General features: G+C 44.5%; 1 long non-coding RNA gene across 1 annotated transcript; it reads left to right on the top strand.

The window, feature by feature from the left end:
* The first annotated feature begins 10,201 nt into the window (after positions 1-10,201).
* On the top strand, positions 10,202-13,021 carry LOC147649747 (uncharacterized). Its single transcript, XR_015278170.1, has 3 exons — positions 10,202-11,619; positions 11,854-11,988; positions 12,267-13,021. It is a non-coding gene; the product is annotated as an uncharacterized LOC147649747 (long non-coding RNA).
* Positions 13,022-19,920: the final 6,899 nt, after the last annotated feature.

Here is a 19,920-nt window from a genome sequence, read left to right as displayed (position 1 = left end):
ACTCCACATTCCTCTGCCTGGGGCTTCTTCGCACCTCAGTATCCTTAATTATGTTCCAGGGTATTTTGGCATTCCTCCTATTTGCATTTAGATCTTTCATCAGGAAGTTAATGTTCTCAGAGCAAGTAAGATCTCAAACCCCATAAATCCTAATGTTTAATACGTTAACGATATAGAGATAAGTATTTAATTTTGCTTTATGCATGACAGAGAAGCCAATGACAAATAGCACTGAGTAATATTTATGAGTTCCATGCCTGAAGGAATAATAAGCGCCTTAAATTATTGTAAATTCCAACAAGGCACATACATTGAAGGCTTTATAAAACTTTATACTTTATGTATATTAACTACCACATTGTTCTCCCCACCATAGTTCAGCTTCTGGTGTTTCCAGCTGCTGTGATTACAAAGTAGCATCATTCCAAGCTGAAACAATCTGTGGGAATGTATCTAACTGTCCTTCTTGATATTGTTCTGGTCTTCAGGTTCCAACTATGTCCTGAAAAGTGCCATGAATAGGGCAATAACAAAATTTATTGCAGTGCTAAGCAAGTAGCATATGGTTACTAAATGTCTGTCATGGCTAGAAACAAAACAGGGTTCATCTTTCTTGCTTCTTTTTCATTATTTGGATATTAACTTTACATGCCAGCTTTGCTGACCAGCATTTCCTGGGGTTGCTGAAGGGCAGCTGGAGAAAGGAACCTCACGCACCAAGGTGCACAGCAGCAATTTCTACATGAATCTTACACCAGCTCAGCAATGAAGAATGAAGAGTTATGGAAACAGAAGATGGACTTTAGCAAAGGAAATCTATAGGAAGCCACTTAATTTCTTGGATTTTCAAGTGCACCTTATAACAGGACTCAGAAGAAGTCACAAGTGTACATGGAGGTATGAAGTCCTCTGGCTGAATTTGGGTCTGATAATGGCAAAATGAAGATGCCTTGGTAAGTAAGGAAGTATTTATAGATATTTGTGAGAGAAGATGACAGCCTGGTGCCTGGTGATACAGTTGCCAGTTGTTATCATCAACACTATTATGCTGCAAGACTTAAGAGATGGTGGGCATGTGGGCAGATCCCCACATCAGCTCAGTGCCAGAGGAGTGTGCTGACACTGAGCCACAGCAGTGGCTCAATCAAACTGACAATGATCAGACATGTAACTCATCAGGTATGGGTCAGCTTGCAAGGGGCCGGAGCTGCTCAGATTCCCTGTCCTTGGGGAGAGTTGCTGAAATATGTTCTTCTCCTTTGAACAGCCATGGGTGGAAGCCAGTGGGCTGTGCTGGTCAAGGTCGAGCACCTCAGAGAATGTCAAGTCTCCTGTTGTTTTCTGAGACTGAGCATGGGGACCCCCTGGCAGGGTGTGGGAACCTAGGGGTTGATAACAGGACAATAAATGGGCAATAAATCCACATTTAGGGCCCTTGTCTACCACTGTGAAAAATCAGCTTCATGGCTCAGACAGTTTTTGCTAGCATTCATTTAGGAAAAATTAATTAAAAAACCCATAAACCATTTGGTTTGTTGGAAGTGTTGCAATGAGATTTTTGAAAATGTATTTCAGAACTTTGCTTCATAAGGATATGTGACACTCTTGACTTTCTGCACTGTTTTACCAGGATGCTCTGAGGACCCTGCCCCCCCTCCAGCCTTTGCTAGATTGACTAAGTCTCCTGAATGTGGAGGAGGATTTTTAAGTGCTTGGAGGAGGGGCAGGCTGGTGACCAAGCAAGGCTTAAATCCTCCAAGTAGGTCTCTACTCTTCAAGTTAGTGAAAGCATTTCTCTGCAAGAATTTTCCTGCACTCCCAAACGAGTATTGCAAGAGATTATTTAAAACATTGCTGTTAATGCCTTCTAGCACTAAGCCTGATTAAATTTCTCTCATGTCTTGGAGGACTGCACATACTTTCAGGAGGATGGCAAAGCACTGGCACTGCCAGGAGATCCATGTCAATGTGTGAGGTACCTCTGCAGTAAAAATGACAGCCAGAAATTAGTAGCTGGTGCTTATAATTTAGACTCAAGAAGCTAAGATTGGCATTTGCTGGCAGCAGGTTAGTTGTGGTTAAATATATTTTTTCTTTAGCCCATGAAAAATACTCACACAAGAATTACTTGATCCACAGCAGAAGAATAGGATTAACATCAGGAAGAGGTGTTTGGTGGCAGCCTCAGTAGTGTGAGCTTCCCTCCCTGAATGGGATTGATTCATTCTTCCCCAGCTGAGTCGGTGGGAAGTTCTTGCCTCTACAGGAAAGTGCATGAAGGGCTGCTTCGGTGTTGTTTTTTGCTCTCATGTTATGCCCTTTTGCTGGGGTCAAGAGTTCTTCCATAACACTCACTCCAGGCTAGAGGTCTCAGCATGAGGAGCCTACTTGGCACATCCTCTCGGAAAGGAGTTTATACATGGGGTGACGGAGCCCTCTTGAAATGCTTGTCAGCCCAGCACTGTTTGTTTATTCCAGGTTCACTGGAAGGAGACCTCACTTCACTCTTCAGCCTGGCCTGGCAACATTTTTCATCCCTTTTTTGTAGCACAGCCGTATCTCAGCAAGATCTCTGTGCCACAGCCAGGCAGCTCTTCCAGGCTGACAGTGTGGCACAGGCACACAAAGCTGACCCAGCCATTGACAAAACCAAGGTGCCGCCCATTATTTGAACATGCTGGAGTGGACAACTGCTGGGAGATCTCGAGTGCCAGACAATGAACGAATCCTCTGCAGTTAATTGTCATCCCTGCCAATGAGAGGAGGTTCGTTGCTCTCACAATCAAGGACAAAAGTCTTTTCTTCAGCCTTTTATTGCCTGTCACAAAGCTGGTTGGTGCAGCTGGGATCAAGCCCACAGCTGATCCTTCTCTCCCCCGCCCTGGGCCATTCCTCGCAGCTCAGCTGGGGTCACCCAGACAATGGGGATACTGCGTCTGCTATGTCACAGGATGTTGGGTCTATAGCCTGGACAGCCCGAGAATATGTGTGTATTCTCCCCCTTGATGTTCAGGGGCTTGATACCTCTTTGTTTGCTTTGTTTTATTGTAAGGTAAAATGGAAAAATGTCCCTGCCTAGAAATACAGATGCATTGTGACATAATAGGGATGAGAAAAGCACATTTCATCCGTGATCCTCACATCCCAGCTCAGCACAGGGGTGGTGTAGCAGGAGGCTGTCACAGTAGCTGTGCTGCCTCACTGCAAGGGTTCTGCAGACAGGATCTTCTCCACAAAGCAAAGCCTGTTTCATGTTCAGGTAACAGGCTGCCTACTGTAAGGTGCCAGGATAATTTGGCAGTTCCTCTGGCAGATCACTCTCCTTGCAGGAGTGAGCAGGCAGGTCTGACTAACCTGCAAGCAGATGAGCCATCAGAAAATGGTGATCAGACAGTCATGCTGCTCTCTGTTTTCCTGTGTTGAAATTTTGCTTCCCTGATGTGTTTGATGTAGGTTCCCTAAAAGCATAGAATAATTTTTTCCACTCTCTGTGTTTTTGTGGTTACATTTCTCCCAGCTTGGGAGCCAGCAAGCAGATCCCAGCATGCCCATTTGCTACTACCCACTTGTGCCTCAGCAAGATTAGCACAGCCTGTGCAACCTATGCTTGTCTCATTAGGACCCAACCTGGTTACCTGCTTCCCAGCATTTACCTAGTGGACCTTACAGAAAATCACTGCCTTGTGTCCTCATTTCCATAAAGCTACTTCTACCAAGAGCATCAGAGCAGCTGGCTGCTTTTCCCACAGTTTATCATGTGTGATGACTAAACCGCATTTATTCTGCATATCCATCTAAACAACTGCCTGTGTTCACACCTATACTAAACACCAAAGGAACAATGACCAGTGGTGTGGGTTAAATAAAAGTAGGCCCTTGCCAGATCACCACCAAGGAGCTGGAAAAAGGTCAAAACTGCAGTGGTGTCCTTCCCCTTCTCCTTGCTGTTATGACTGTTACTACGCCTTCAGTGCAAAAAAGCAGCAGAGGCTGATAAGCATCCTGAAATAGATGATTTAACTTGTATTTACCTATGCATATAAACCAGGCTTGAGACAACACAGGCATCTAATGTTAAAGAAATGAATGGCTCTTAGTTCATCTACTATTATGGAATAATGTGTTTCCTGATTTTTCAGGTGTCATTGGATTATTGATAGTTATTGTGTTCTATCTGCAGCTCAGTGCTTGTACTCCCTCTGCAAAAGACGCTCACCTGGAAGCCTGTGGAAATCGAATACATATTCAGGACTCAAAACAACTCCTGCCTGATGTATTCAAACACAGCAGCAGAATTTCATCACCTACCTCACCACCAAATTCTTTTCAGATCTTATCTTTTCCAGTCATAAGCTAAAAAAGATGCATGATACAATATCCTAGCAGTGCTGCAGGGGATGTGACTCCACCAGTAATTTGTGAGATAGATGTTGGGAGTGCCCCTAACTAAAATTGTTTGAGGATAAAATTACTGAGCACAGTGCTGAAATGGTGCATCACCCACTGGCCTGGTCCATGATTTCCAGAGGGCTTCTAGGACCTACATGCCAAAATGCTACTGAATATCAACGGGAATTTTGTTTCTAATTCAGTTGCCTGGAACCAAACTAATCCTTCCCTTAATGTTTCTTTCAGGTTTTGGATGGTGAATAAGTTAGAAATCCTATAGAGTTTGATCATTACAGACAACATTTACTTTGATATGGTATAGCTTTGATAGCCACAGCAACATGAAATCAAAATAAAAGAAAAATTTAGAGTTTTGTATCAGTATTTTTGCCATCGTAAGATGGCAGCTATTCATAAAAATCTCTGATTCAATTGGTGCATATGTGGTATTTATGTACAGTCTGAGAAGCACAAGCCAGGGGACCAAGGTCTGATGCAAAATTTAGGTGTTGTTAATGACAAAAAACTTAAGCACTCCCATAGTAGAAATTATGACACTTGTGAACCCCTGTTCCAGACCAGACTGGGGGTCTAGGAGTTGCCATGTCCTTCACTTGTCACCACAGGTGAGAATATGGGTTTTTTTTAACAAAGAGACAAGAAATATCAGTTGGTTTCTGACAGAACATAACCAACATGGGTTGAGAATTGGGACTTGTTGAGCTCTGGCTGCTGGTTCCGTAGAGAAAGACAGGATTTTTGGTACAGGTTTTCTTCCTGAGAGTAGGTGTGCAGGGACAAAGTGCTGGAGAGACCCTGTCCCCTGAGGAACATAGTCCTGCCCTCCATCAGCATCTGTGGAATTGGCCACAGGGGCACTGAAGGCATTTTGCATAACTGGAGGGCAAGATTTTCCTTTTGCTGGCCACAGTGTTTGTACAAGAAAGACCTGCATGACTGACTGGAAGAAAAGAATATTTGTACCTTATATATTGGAGAAATTGTCCAGGAACAGTTAATCCTTGTGAAAATCCTGCTCGGAAATGCAGCCAAGAGCAGTGGCTATGTTGGTATTTGCAAGGTCAAAGCCAGTCTGTGAGGAGCACCTTCTCACCATGGAGCCTGTGACTCTGGCAAATAGAGTGGGACATTTTTCTCCCAGCAGGACACAGCAGATTCTGGTATTAATGCTGCCTGGACTCTGGGAGTGCCAGCTTTTCCTCCTCCATGGGTATCTCCTGGCAGTGGTCAGGCCAGCAGCGTGGAGCACATGGGGCACCTTGTCCGAGCATGCCTTACCTGGAGAGCCTCTTCACACGTCATGGACATATCTGTGCACTGAGCATCTGTTTTGTCTGACTGATAGCAACATGTATCCTCGACTCACAGTCCTCTGCACTGTGTGTCACTCAAAATCAGGCTCTCCTCAGCCTGCTGCTGTCACACAGGACATGTCTGTGAAATCTGCCCACCTCAGGGATGATGCTCATCGTTTAACATAATATTGTGCTTTCCTTCATGCTTCATTTTTCATGCTCTTAGCAGCTATAACAAGTCTGAAAGGTAAATGATGAGAAGTCTGAAGTATGCAAGGAATGACTATTTGATTCTCCTGCAATACTGGGAAAGAAAAGCCACAAAGACCTTTGAATTTTCACATATATAAGAACTTGTTCGTGCCACACCCATGCTGGGCTCAGAAACATAAAACATGCCAACTTATATTTATACTAAAATCAGAACAGATACCTGGAACATAACGAAGTTTTACAAGAGCACTTCTGATGAAAAATAGGTCTTATTCAGATATTCTTAATTTTAATTAAGAAATATAAAATAATATTTTCATAGAAATATCATGTCAGGTAAACTTTGTGTTTACTTTTCAGTTGTATTGAAATAGTAATGCCACCATTGTATTTCCGTTTATAAAACCTTTAATCACTCATATGTGCATTTGGTTCAAAACCAATAATTTCAGACTTTTTTTTCCCAGTGCTCAGAAAGTTAGCTTTCTGTTCCAGTCTGTTAGATTTTTCACTACAATAAAAAGTTCTTTTTTCTCCAGTGCTATCAAGTTTGACAAAGCAAAATAATGATGATTAATAAAATACTACCTTTGCTTTGACTAAACCTGTTTGGTTTTATTGCCTTATTCTGTGGATGTTTGTTTTTATTCTTATGGTGTTACTTTTGGCACAGAAACACAAATATTCCAGACTTGCAGATACCAGCTCCAGTTCTCCAAGACTCACTCCCCTCTGACAGCTAATTGAGGCTTCATTAGCAGAGTGAGCAGGAGCAGCACTCACTCCCTTGCCCCCATGGCATGGCTCCTTTGGGAGTGGGTGAACAGAATAATAGTAGTAGGGAAAAGCAGCACTGGGACAAAGCAAGGACTGTCAAGGCTGGGTAGGTTTTTCATGGGGCAAGACAGCTCTGAGCTGTGAAATCCTGGTCATCTAGAGGAGGGTTGTGGTGTCTTGGCTATCCAGGGTACCTCTTCTAACAGCAGCTGTATGCTGCTACATGTTTTTAGAAGATTAGAAAAGAAAGGTAGAGAGTTCTTTATTAGAAGCTGAAAATTACTGAATGCAGTAATAGATCTGGTGTGGAAGTTTGAATAACAGTTTGAACGTGTGAATTAAAGTTCAGAAATTTACTGTGATCCCCTCAGGGGCATGTCTTCACAGTAGTTCTGTGTCGAGATAAGCAGAGTACCATGAGAATCAATTCCTGCTTTTTGTAGCTACGGTAATTTGGGCTAATTAGGGCAGGCTGAGCACCACCCTGGTGCTGAACAGAGAGCTGTATATAAATTCAAAATAACTAAGCTGTCAACTTCAGTGAGTTCCTCATCCAAAAGAGCTCACTTGCAATCACCTGTAGAAAAAAGCTGCTTGCACAGACAAGCCATCCTGAGAGCATCCCAAGCCACGAGAAAAACATTTCTGTTCTGAAGAAAATGCAATGCTTAGAGCTTCATGCCAAACTTCCCTGGTGTTTTCTGCAGGGTGCCAGGCTGCCGAGACTTTGGGGAAGACTCAGTGCCCAGGAACAGCTGAGTGCTTTGCCAGCTCTGGGTGGCTGACCTGGCTCAAAAGGGCAGCGAGAAACGGAGCACACTTCCCATCTGTTCTGCCCAGCACCAAGGCCGGTAGAGCCTGGCCACACTTACAGCAGCACCTACCAGATGAGAGGCTGAGATCTGCCAGTGGTTGCCACCTTCCTCCCGCCCAGCCCAACCTCAGCAGTGCCCTGCAGCTCCCTGAATCATCGCAGCAGCAGCAGCAGCAGCACAGACAGTTTGCTTTGCAGAGTATTAGCTCCTTAATGCCTGTCACTGCTCCAGTTCCCACTTGGTTGAAATGATGAAACCCTGCACAATATCGGTCTGACATGGCTGCCTACTCCTGGAGAGGATTCGTTTGCTGCATTGACAAAGCTGCCAGGTATGTGGAAGGGGAAGGGCTAGGCTGTGCTCACATGCTCCAAAAGCAGTTAAGAAACCTGAAAACACAGCACAATCTGATGTAAACAAACAAGTTCTGCATATTCTCCCTTCCCAAATATTCAGAAGTCTTAAAAGAATTGGGTGTGTAATTGAAAGTAGCCGAAGGCAGCTCTATCCTGTGCTACCAGCACTTACACAGCCGATCACCCAAAGTTTCACTTGGCAGCTTGACAGAGTTACGTGTTTTCACATGGGTGAACAGTTCTCTGACAAAGCACTGCAGCCTGAACACTGAAAACCATGTTGTCTTGTTCCGTGGACTCTGATTTCAACAGACTGGAAAAGAAATTTTCCTTTCTTTGCTCTAGCCTTGCCACCGAGTCCCTTTTGCCTGAAAAAGCAGCCTTCCAGGGCCAGGAATTCTCTCTGACCTCTTGAATCTCACTTGCATTCTCACTAAGAGGTAGTGTCCCCTGCGTTCTGCCCCATGTCCTCACTAAGCTCCTCTGGAGACACAGTTCCTCATGTCGGGGTCTGGCTGTCAGGAAAAAATCCGAACCTGCCATATTTTGGATTTTGGAAGACCATTGATCAAAAAATTTGACACTTGCAAGGGATACAACTGTTCTGAGAAATGAGAAGCATTCTGCTGCAAACCCAATCACTCCAGAGGATCAGCTACAGGGAACCAGGCTGGCTCCGGAACACCAGGCTGGCTTCCTTGTATGCCATCACCTGCACTTTTTTCCTCTTATGGGCCAGAGAGAAGAATCATTCCAGGGAAAGAAAATTCAGTATGTAAGAAGCTGATGAACAAACCACGAAGTAGGGGGCAAGATGAACCTCTTACAGTTCTGCTCTGAAGAAGCAGAGAAACTTGTCCTATCTATCAAGGCGGCTCAATAGGGCTCTTAAAAACATTGCATTTCCCATCTTTTGAGGAAAAGTCCCACTTTTGATGACTTTGTTCCATTCTAAAAAGAACTTTTTTTTTTTTTACTGAAATATGACATGATAAACAGAAAACTCCACAGCATGGGTAGACACTACATAATACTAAAATGTGACATGTTTTTCTAGCATTGCTGTTTTCAATCATGTATATGCTATTTCTTTCCTACTTGCATAACTTAAAAATATGTGAAAGTGCTAGAGTGCTCCTGAGAGGTCCATTCTAGGGAAACAATTTGTGGTGCTGAGCTGAGGCAGCACGAGCAGTTCAATAAGGAGTCATTACTAAAAAAAAAAAAAAAAGAAAAAAAAAAAGAGTAGCAGTCTTCACGTAGTTGATTTCTGTTGTTTTGGGGGATTAAAGATGCTTTTTTTCACTTGTCACTCTTGTGAAGTACATAAAAGTCCACCTACAATACAAATCACACTGTTTACCAAAACCACAACCAAGTGCATTTCTGTTTCCTTCTGCAGTAAGCTTTGATGTCAAGTGGCGTTCCCAGCATGGAGACAAATTTATTTATTCATTAATTTAATATATTCAATAAGCCAACCAGCACACAGACTTATTCTTTACAAGTAATTAGAATGTATTACAAGCATACAAATGTGCCTAAGATTGAGAACTTGGGTTATAATCTAATGAAAATATTGTCACTATATTAATTTCCTATGTGGTGCCAGACTCACAGAATAAAAAGTACATTGAAAGTCTTCAGAGACCTACTGTCAACAGCCCAGCACTACCTCTGTTTTAAGCAGGAGAAGATTAGATTTCAAAAGCCTGTTCCTTTTCAGGCATGTTCTAGTTGTCTTAGAGGAATCTTCTGTACTTGAAAGGCCCAATAAAAGCTTCAGAAATTAAGAAAGTGAAGAAACTGGCAATTTTTTTTGCTATGAATATAATTAAAATTGATGCTTTACTATTAATAACTTATCTATTAATTAAAATCTATTCATTTATCAGGTTTTTTATCGTGCCATTGATTTATTATTAGCCATTAGTCATTAAAAATGCATTGGTCTCACAGAAATGGAGTTCAGCTGTCAACTTACCGGGCTCAAGGCAGTTGGTCCTCCCTGTGATGAGCTGCAGTCCTGGGAGCTGCGGCTGCATCACGGCAGCAATTAAAAACTGGGGTGGGTCCGAACCTTGCAGCCGTAGCTGTGGTCTTTGGCAGCAGTGCAGCAGCACAGAGACCTGCACTGATACTCAGTCCTTGCCAAAATAACTCATTTCACACTTGCCTAAGATTTTAATTTCTCAGTGTTTTGCAAACGGACTGTTGATGCAGCAGTGAGAAATGTTATTAAGCATGGGCCATGTGATGTCAGTAACACACACAAACCCTTCCCAGCAAGCTGCGACTGACGCGGCCTCGGCTGCTCTAGAGAACAGCTGCTGGGACCTCTCGTGCAAGGCAGGTGGATGAAACACAACTGGGACATCGCTTCCAACTTGCTGTTCTCATCAGCTGATACAGAAACCAGGCAGAAATAGCCTGGGCTGTCTGGGCTCAGTGTTTCAGACAGGCTGCAGCCCCATGTGAAGCTGCATCCCTGAAGCATCCCAGGAGCTGCCAGCCTGATAACAATCTGCCTCCCAACACACTTTTGTTTCTTTCTGCCTAGTGCATAGCCTGGGGGCTTCTCCCTCTTTACAGAAGTGGGGGGGAAAAAAAATAAAAAAATTTAAGTATCCAGGACCACAAAATTAATTGGTTTTAGTCAGATGTATTTTCCATTGCTGTGTCCTGCACGAAAGATGGTTGCTACTGGGAGTATAATTACCTGTTTTCTCCTCTCAGTCCTAAAACAAAAGGTTTCCGGATAGAACTGAAGTGTAAAGAAAGATCAAGGGAATGCTCGGGGTTGCTTGAGAGCACTTCAGTGCGAGGCTTATCAGCGGCTCCTTATCGCCACTGATCTGACAGCACAGGTGTGATGGGATGCCCCAGCTGGGACGGATCTCTGGTAATCTGATCAGGAGTAACTCATTGTGTGCTGCTGGACACAAGTTTACCCGTTACCAGTTGAACAAAGGGGCAAATTAAGCCTAGCGGAGTGGTGCTAGTACCCGGAGGGATGTGGTGGGGAGACCTTGGCTGTGTGCGGGTGTGCAGCTCCCAGGAATTGCAGAACACCCCTGGCATGCTCCCTGGGGGTGGGGAAAGAGCAGGCAATTACAGGATGGGTGTTCAGAAGGAAAAGACATTCCATATCCCATTTTCCTCATTTTAATAATACAGATGTCTCGCTGGGAAGCATCTTCCAAAAACAAAAACCCCAACCTCTGTGACCCACATCCTTGCTGCAGTGGGAGAGCCAGAGCAGCAGCCTGTGCCTTCCCCTGCTCTGAGGAAAGGTCTCTGTCCCACCCGATGGACAGGACTTGTCCCCACGGCTGGCTCAGAGAAGCTCATGGCTGAAAGGGTCAGTGTCTGCTTACAGCCAGGATCACAAAGCAGAGAGGTGCCCTCGCCAGGCTCAACCCAAAATGCCATGAACAGAGGTGGACATCAATGCATGCTTGATTCTACTCCTCTGTGGACCAGGTCTCCGTCAGCTTCCTCATTCCAGCTCCCTGCATGTGCTCCCTGGGCCCCAGCACCTGAGGAGAGGAGGCAGCATGCCAAAACATTGTCTTGAACACTGAACTGAAGCAGCAAGAGAGCTAAAATTTGGGGAAGAACTGTGTTGAGGTCCAAATGAGGTTCACTGCTTATTCAGGAAATAGTATTTCAGACCACAGAAGGAACCCTTCAGTGCCCTACCCTTTTCTACAGCAATTTGAATGGAAAAATGGCTCAACTCTGACAAAACCAGTTGAGTTCTACCTAAGCCTGTTTAGAAGTAAAATATCACATCATATGGAAAGATTTGTTTGGAAGGGGAGGGACACAGAAGCACATGACAATGACAAAATTCTCTGTCACTGATGGATGACATAAGGGGTTTGATCCAGGCTCCTGTGCTTTATGTACAGCTCCAGCCTGTCCCTCCTGTCAGCTGCTAAAGGCTTGCCATAAAAACACTGCTTTTATCTGCCTGTCTTACAGAATCCTTTTGCTTTGGACATCATCTGACTATGCCAGGGTCTGATTAAACCCTCACTACCTGCAGTTTCTGGGAACTGGATCTGTCCTGTCTACCAGTCAGTCAGCAGGTACAAGGGATGGCAAGAAGATTTTGGAGTGAGTAGATGTTGTGCTAGATCCCTGCACGGTTCCCTGTGGATGTATCATCCCATAAGAATACAAAAATATCATTTCACTCCGTATTTTGGCTAAAGATGAAAAAATGTGGTACCCTCGTGCTAACTAAAGGTCAAGATATTGTTAGTGTAAATCCAGAGGTCAGATCAAAGACTCTGTCATTATTCAGTGCATTGCTGAATGCAAGCATGTGCATGAAACATGCACTGCTTTAGTTCATGTTGTGTTTTACATAATTCTCCATATTTTCTTTGCAGTTGGGGGTGTAGCTTTGGCCATGTCCAGCACTGGGCCTTACTCACCAGGTGATAACTGCAAGAGCCATGCTGAACTATCTATGACAAAAGCATCCAACCCTGGCCATGCCTGGTGGGAACCATCAGACCTGTGCAAGGAGCTGCAGGCCAAGGAGATGTGCAGATCCTTTCTGAATTTAAGATCTTCACATACAACTGAGACTGTGCTATCACTTTATCCAAGCGATTCATATTTAGTTCTTGAAGTATGAGAAAAAACCAGCTGAAGATTGAAAATGGTGGCTGTAGCTTTGACAAAAACTGCAGGCCAAATTCACTAGTAAGCTTTAGAGAGAATTGTTTCATTTTCCCATCATAAGTAAACAAAGAAATAGCATTTCTAGCACCTCATTTCAGAATGTACCTGCTAGTTCTGGGGCTAATTATCATGTTCTTTCTGTGATGGAAAACAGCCCTACAGCATCTTAACTGCAAAATTTGGTTTTCAGGAAAGAATGGTTTTCTGAGGACATAAAAATGTGTTTCATTCTTACTGAGTAATTGGTTTATATTTGAATATAAATAAATGAGAAGCAAGTATGCCGTCTATTTCATAGCATTTGATGTACAATCATTTATACAATGGGGCCATACTCATAATATTTCTTCTATGTTATTAAAAATACTGATAAAACACTAGACATTCATTTGTTACACCATTTTCAAGTGCACGGGAGGATGAACAAATGTGTTTTCATTATAAGAGGTAATAATAATTAAGAGTGACAGAACCTTATCCTCAGGATCTGCCTCCCAGCAGCAGTTTGGCTGATAAAAAACCAGAAGTTAAGATAAGACAGCAATTATTAAGACAAATCTTTTGAAGGGCTTTTTGAACTCCTGTGTCCAGCAGATAATCTGATTTTACAAGGTGCTCCAAGGCGGGGGAGGCTGCATGGGAAGCAGTACCCAGGTGCAGGCCTTTAGCCCCTTGCACCGGCATTTTTACCTCTAGCCATTTCCCTGGTCTCTTCTTCTTTTGTTTGCTACAGCTGTGGCACATAAATCAGTCTCCATTCTGTCTCACTGACACCAAAGAGAAACAGAACACAAACAATACACAACACCAAGCCCCAAATGTATTCATCTTTTTTTTTTTCCCTCCCATTTTTTGTGATCCCTTTCACTTATTTTTGGGGGAAGATTCAAAAATGGCTATGGGCAACTCTAATTCTTCCTTCATGAATATTAGATGCACACAGAGCATGAATATTTGAGTAGCTAATTCTGACTTAGGTGAATCTGATTGCTAATGGCAATTCATTTTTCCTCAGTGACATTCCACCAATAACCAGTGCGAGTGGATGATGCAGTTTGGAGCTGGAAAGAAAAAGGGAATGAAACAAGGAGCAAAAATGCTTTATTGATTCAGTCCTCAGGTGGGACTTGGGGCTGTGCCTCCTCCCTTACCTTGGGGAGAGTTTGAGCAGGGAGATCTGTGCTCAGCAGTTACGTGATCTTTAAGAACAAAATAGAGGGAAAAACTTTTAAACTGATCTTTTTATGTCACTGAGATACCGCCTCTGGATATGTTGTGCCATTTGTGGTGTGGCCCTCATGGTGTGCAAACTGCACTGGGAGAAACTCGGTGGGTGCCAGCAGCCTGGCCCTGAGGTGCAGCATGTCCTGGCTGCCGGGCAAGGCCTGCTGGGGCTGGGCAGTGGCCCCTTTCTCCAGGCAGGTGAACCCACCTTGCTGCACAAGGGCTACAGGGATGTGCTGAAAAGGCATGAGGGGTGGAAACAGGGCTGTCCCCTTTGGTGATACTAGGTTATCTGTAAAACTGCATGCTTTGATTTTTATTAAAAAATATAAATTGTGACTTGATGTTCAAGGCATAGAAAAGAAACGTGGTGTTTCTGGACCTAGGGAATGGCAGTGAGTAACCAGATGTGACCAAACCAAACCTCAGCTGAGGTTCCATGTTTATGTTTACATAGCCCAAGAGATACAGCAAGTACCTATAATTTTATATTAGTCTTGAATTTTCCATTATTAGATGGATACTTTATAATCCATTGCCAATACTTACACACTTTTTTCTCCTTTAGCATGAGGCTGCCCTTGCATGCACTTTGCACAGGAAAGATCCCACTGGGTCTCTGAAATCAGCATGGAGCAGCTCCTCTGCCAGGGCTGGGTCTGGGCTTTGCGCCTGGCCAGCCAGCCAAAGCAGCCAGGATGTGTAACAATCTGTCATCATCCCTACAGACCAGCTCTCAACCGCAGAGGCCAAAAACCAGCGCAGAAGGAGCCTCTGCCATCACCCTTGCTGTGTCCCTCCACCAGACAGGCTGGACTCCAGTTCCACAACACTAAAACCACTGAGGCAGAGCTCAGCTGGCCCTGCCCCTGGGTTCTCCCACCTGTGAGAGCACTGGTGCCAGCCCCAGGACGCAGAGAACACACTCTCAGTCTGCAAAAACAAAGAAAGAACTGCACACTGAGAGAAAGTCCTGCTTAGTTTACAGGTTGCTTTTATTTACAAATATACTGAAGTGTAATCTCTCTCCTTTTTTTATTTTTCTGTTTTTGTTTAGACTCTGTGTGCGTGTGTGTCTGTGTCTGTGTGTGTGCACGTGCACGTGCACATGCACGTGGGAAGGAACATGATGCATGAGAAACTCACGGATCTTAGCTGCCAGCAATGGTGGCAGGAAAAAAATTGAAGTGAAATGAAATTTAAAAACACTAATAAATAATTTAATAATGACAAATAATTAAATTAAAAAAAAATCCAATCTACATACATTATGGTGGTTTGTTTCCAACAGGGAGGGAAAGGAGCAGCGAATCTACAGTGAAAGGAGCTGGTTAAGTATGAGAGAGCACAGTCATTTTTTACAAGTTAAACAAATTGTAACAGACAGCTACAAAATACTACATTTCAATAACATAAATACAGAATATATAAATATACAAGTAATACAGCCATACACAGCTAAAAAATAGGGTGTTCACCTAAAAACAGAGTTCCCAATGCAAAGTATCTGGCAGCCCCTTCCCAGCTGCTGCCAAACAGAACCATAGTGCACCAAGCCAAGGTGATCCAGGCTGAAGCTGCCAGGAGGGAAACAGCCGTCAGCATAGTCAAATTGGCCCCACAGAAGCAAGACCACGTTGAAAGCCCACCAAAGCCAAAAGACTTCAGGCAAGCAAATGCCCAAGCATGCCCCTAGGCAAGGAGCACAGGGACCTGAAGCCTTGGCCTCGTGGCTGCCCTGTGCCCCTAGGCCACAGAAGGGGGCTGTGGAGAGACTGCATACTAGGGAGCAGCTGCTGGGCACAAGTTCATGGGGTGAGCTGGGAGTGGGGCTGTGTAAGACATGGTCCAAAGCACTGAGACTCCAGGTACTGTGGCTCCAGCTCCCACAGCCGTGTTGTGCTTCAGCTGCTTTTGTCCTGTCACTGCTGTGACCCAGCTCCAGCTTATGAGAATCCTGCCCTTCCTCATGATTCTGCTGTTCATTTCTAGTGACTTTCAGGGAGAATCAGAATTCTTATGACAGGGTTCATGGAGGTGCTCTTGTAAACCCCAGCTTGCAGTATCCCAGCAGCATCCCAGAGCTGGGTTCGCTGGGGTACCTGGGGCAGTGGCTTGGGATGTACCTCTGACCCTTAGGGAAACTGGAAAGGAGTCCTGAGCACAGTAGGAAGAGGGAAGTGGATTCACATCATCTCTGCAAGGCTTGCTGGCATGAAGGACCTTCCCCATGACATGATACACAGCAAGGTGGCTGAGCAATGACCCCTTAAAGGATCTGGTAATGATCATCTGAGTTCTGCAGGGTGGATTTGAAAAATCCACTCAGCAGCCACTGTGTGACTAACGTGAGCCACATCTCAGGCACAGTTAGCTGCAACTGGGCCAAGCGATCTGGATGTTTTTGATGACGAAGTTTAAAGATGAAAAGGAGATCAAAATGCCCAGGATGATGTTTCAATAAAAGTGAGTGCAGCCACCGCCATTTATTTACAGCAACTTAATTGTCATCAATATTGTGACTGTGAAAAATCTGCCACCAGCCCCAGGGTTTACCCCCCAGTGCAGTGACAAGGAGGGTCTGTGAGCAGCAATGCACAGCCACAGTCATCCCCTTGGCAGTGAGCCGTGCCAAGGGAAGATGCTGCTGCCTGTCCCAGAGCCCAGCTGGAACCCAGCACCAGGCAGCTCAGTCTCCCTTCTTGGGTGCTGGGAACTCTCTGCCACTGTCACCGACCTGCAGCTGCACAAGGACCTCTGAGCTCGTACCCAGCATATTCATTCTGATCTCACAATCACCTTTTTTATACATTATCGAGCACACTGAAACGTAATCAATCATCTTTTACTTAATTGCATCTTGTCACCACTTTAGCTGTACACGTATTCCTTGATTAGCCAAAACAATATGATGGAAACACCATGAAGAGCTTACTTGATGCATTTGTGTTAGAGAGGGGTTAATATCCTAGGGAAAATGATCAGTGTAAGGTGCATGTAATAAACTGCTGTCATGACCTCTAGCCTTTGAGCTCCCATATGAGCTATCATTGTTTGTGGTTTCTGTGGAAGTGCCAGATGCTAAGAATTTTTGGCAAGAGTTTATCAATTTGACTCAATATAAGATATTACTGTGATATGACCCATTAAACATTTTGCTTTCACCTGACTGGGGACATTCCCTTGACAACAGAAGAATAAAGCAGAAATCAAAGAGGTCAGAGGTTGCTGTATAAACTTTTACTGCAAGGTCCCAGGTTAAAACCACAATGATCACACTCCAGTAGAATAATTTATTCCACAAAAAGAAAGTGACATTTATTTTGCTTTAATGAACTTTGGCCTTTGCCAGCTATCGCAAGCCCACTGGAAATCCTGCCTATGCACCTTCCCTGGACCAGCAGCAGCCCAGCTGGCATGGAAAATGTTACACATGCCAAGGGCCTGAATGTCTGTGTGTATGTGGCTCCAAAGGTGGCAGAACATGGGGCAACAAACAGCTAAGGCATCATCATATGACACACCAAGGGAGAGGAGATAGTATGTACAAGCATGGAAAAAAAGGTGTCAAACAGTAATCAAAAAAATCAGCAAAGAATTATACTTCAGCTATAAAATGGGATGTCTGATTTTTTTCCCTTGGAGATGGATTATTTTTCAACATCCATCCCAGATGTGGAGGTAGAGTTGGGACAAGGCAGTTCTCCAAACTGTAGGTCGCATTATAAGTTCTCGTATAAGTCCCTGTAAACACCAAAAATGCCATTTTGATCCTGCCAGTAATGAGATATGAAGCAAGGTTGTGCCTGTGTGAGGAATCTACAAACTGGAACATCTGAGAGGCTTTTCTATGACTATAAAGTAGCACAGCAGAGGGGAGAGGAGGGAAACGATGAATCCATCGAGATTGGTGGTGCCAAATGACAAATGTCTACATGTGCCATATGAAACCTGCTTGCTTCTGCCCTGCAAGCAGTGAGGATCACCTGAGTTCTTTATAGATGTTGGCTATCATGCAGAGAGAAAGGAAATTGTTATTTATTTTGATACACAAGGAAAGGAAAAAATACTTGAACAGGATGGTCAAGAAAAGAAAATCCTTTAAATTTCAAAATGTATCCAGGGGCTCACAATGCTTAGTTGAAACCACATCCTTGCCAGAAAGCAGGGAATGGTCATTAGGCAAAGCATATGGACACAGCAAACCCACATTCCTGGGGATGGCAGCAATCAGAACCTACACCGACAGGGACAGGGACAGGGACAGGGACAGGGACAGGGACAGGGACAGGGACAGGGACAGGGACAGGGACAGGGACAGGAACTTCCCCTGGAACCCTTGCAGAGCCACCAGCCCCTTCCCTGACCGAGGCTGTGTGTGGCACTCAGGGGCTGCTCTGCAATTCAGCAGTGGGAGGGCAGCCCTTGGACTGAGCTCTGCCCCCTGCACCACGGGCACACACACAGACAGACACACGGGCACACATACACAGACAGACACATGGACACACATGTATGTAGACACACACACAGAGACAGACACACAGAGACACACAGACACACATGGACACACAGACACATGGACACAAACAAACAGACACACACGTACACACACGTATGTAGACACGCACAGGCACACACAGAGAGACACATGGACACATGGACGCACACAGACACACAGACACATGGATACACATGGACACACACGCACACACACACACACAGACACACACATGGACACACGGACACACACACAGACACACATACAGATTCACGGACACACAGACACATGGACACACACATGTACACACACACATGGACACACCCATGTACACACATATATGCACACACACACACAGAGCCTCATCCACAGTGCTCTCGTCATCTCTGGAGTGAAACCTATGCACTTACCCTGCAGATAAAACTTGGCTTTCTCTAGAAACCTCCAACATGCTCAGTGCATACTTCCATGCTGGGGGAAATGGTATTTTTCCCCTTGGACCCATCATCGAGTCCTTCCCACTGTGCCTCTGGAACACCAGGAGGGCCTCTTGCAGCAGCTGATGGGAGCTCCTGGCAGGGCTCCCGCGGCTGAGCCGCCAGCCCCAGTGGGTTGCACCCTCCCTGGGTGCTGGGGCTCCATGGGTCCCTCTCTGGCTTCCCCCTCCATGGGACACCCACGTTCCCACAGAAGATGCCAAGCCCCACAGGGACACTGCGATGCTGGCCTGGTACCAGTCCTCAGCCTGGAGGAGTTAGATTAACCAAAGCTTTGGACTTGTTTTTCATCTATTATGGTCAATATATTAAAGGTATTTATTTAAGAAAGTGCCTATCCTGCCAATCTTTCCCCATGAGCCCTATTTTGAACACACCCTATAATTACTGGTATTACCCTGGCAAATATTCCCCATGAAGTTCTCTCCAGTGAGAGCCATGACTGTACTTGTCTGCTTCTCCACATTATAATTATCACCAGGCAATATTTATAGCTTTACTATTATTATTTATGGTATTTTATGCCCTACGAAAATCTATATGACATACGCTCAAACTTCAGCACCAGAGACAGACTTCACTGGGCCCTCCCCTTCTGTCGGTGCCTGTTCCTGGCAGCGCTTGCGTGGATCCGGCAGCTGGCACCGCAGCCAGGAGTCCTGGCAGTGTGGGGATTTGCAGGCCAGGTAAAATTTCAGCTCAACATACCTGAACTTCCCATCGCAATTTCTTTCATAGTTTCCTGTTCCTGGCTGGTGCACATTTCAGGACTTCTGGTGTTTCAGGCTAGAACTGTGTACCTTGGTTCTTTGCTGAGGCAAGGTAACTAAAGGAGTGCTTGATTATTCCAGATGGACAATAGAGAACCGCACATTTATGCCTCATGCAAAACAAATAAACAGAGCAGAATGAAAAACACTTGTTTGCCAGTCATGGTCTAGACTTGAAATTTGGCACTGCAATACTTACAAACAAATGTAAATATTTTAATTCACACTCAGAAAAAATTAAATAAATCTGTCTCGTAAGCACCTTTAGTTTTAATTATTTAAGATCAATACTAACCTATATTCCTCTGCTCCTAACATGCATCTCCTCTCCAGGATCATAGACCTTTCTTACTCTGAAATCACT

This window comes from Cyanistes caeruleus, chromosome 20 (genome assembly GCF_971803275.1).
Source record: "Cyanistes caeruleus chromosome 20, bCyaCae1.hap1.1, whole genome shotgun sequence".
Classification (NCBI taxonomy): domain Eukaryota; kingdom Metazoa; phylum Chordata; class Aves; order Passeriformes; family Paridae; genus Cyanistes; species Cyanistes caeruleus.
Note: the sequence above shows the minus strand (reverse complement) of the source record. Positions and strands in the feature narration are given on the sequence as shown.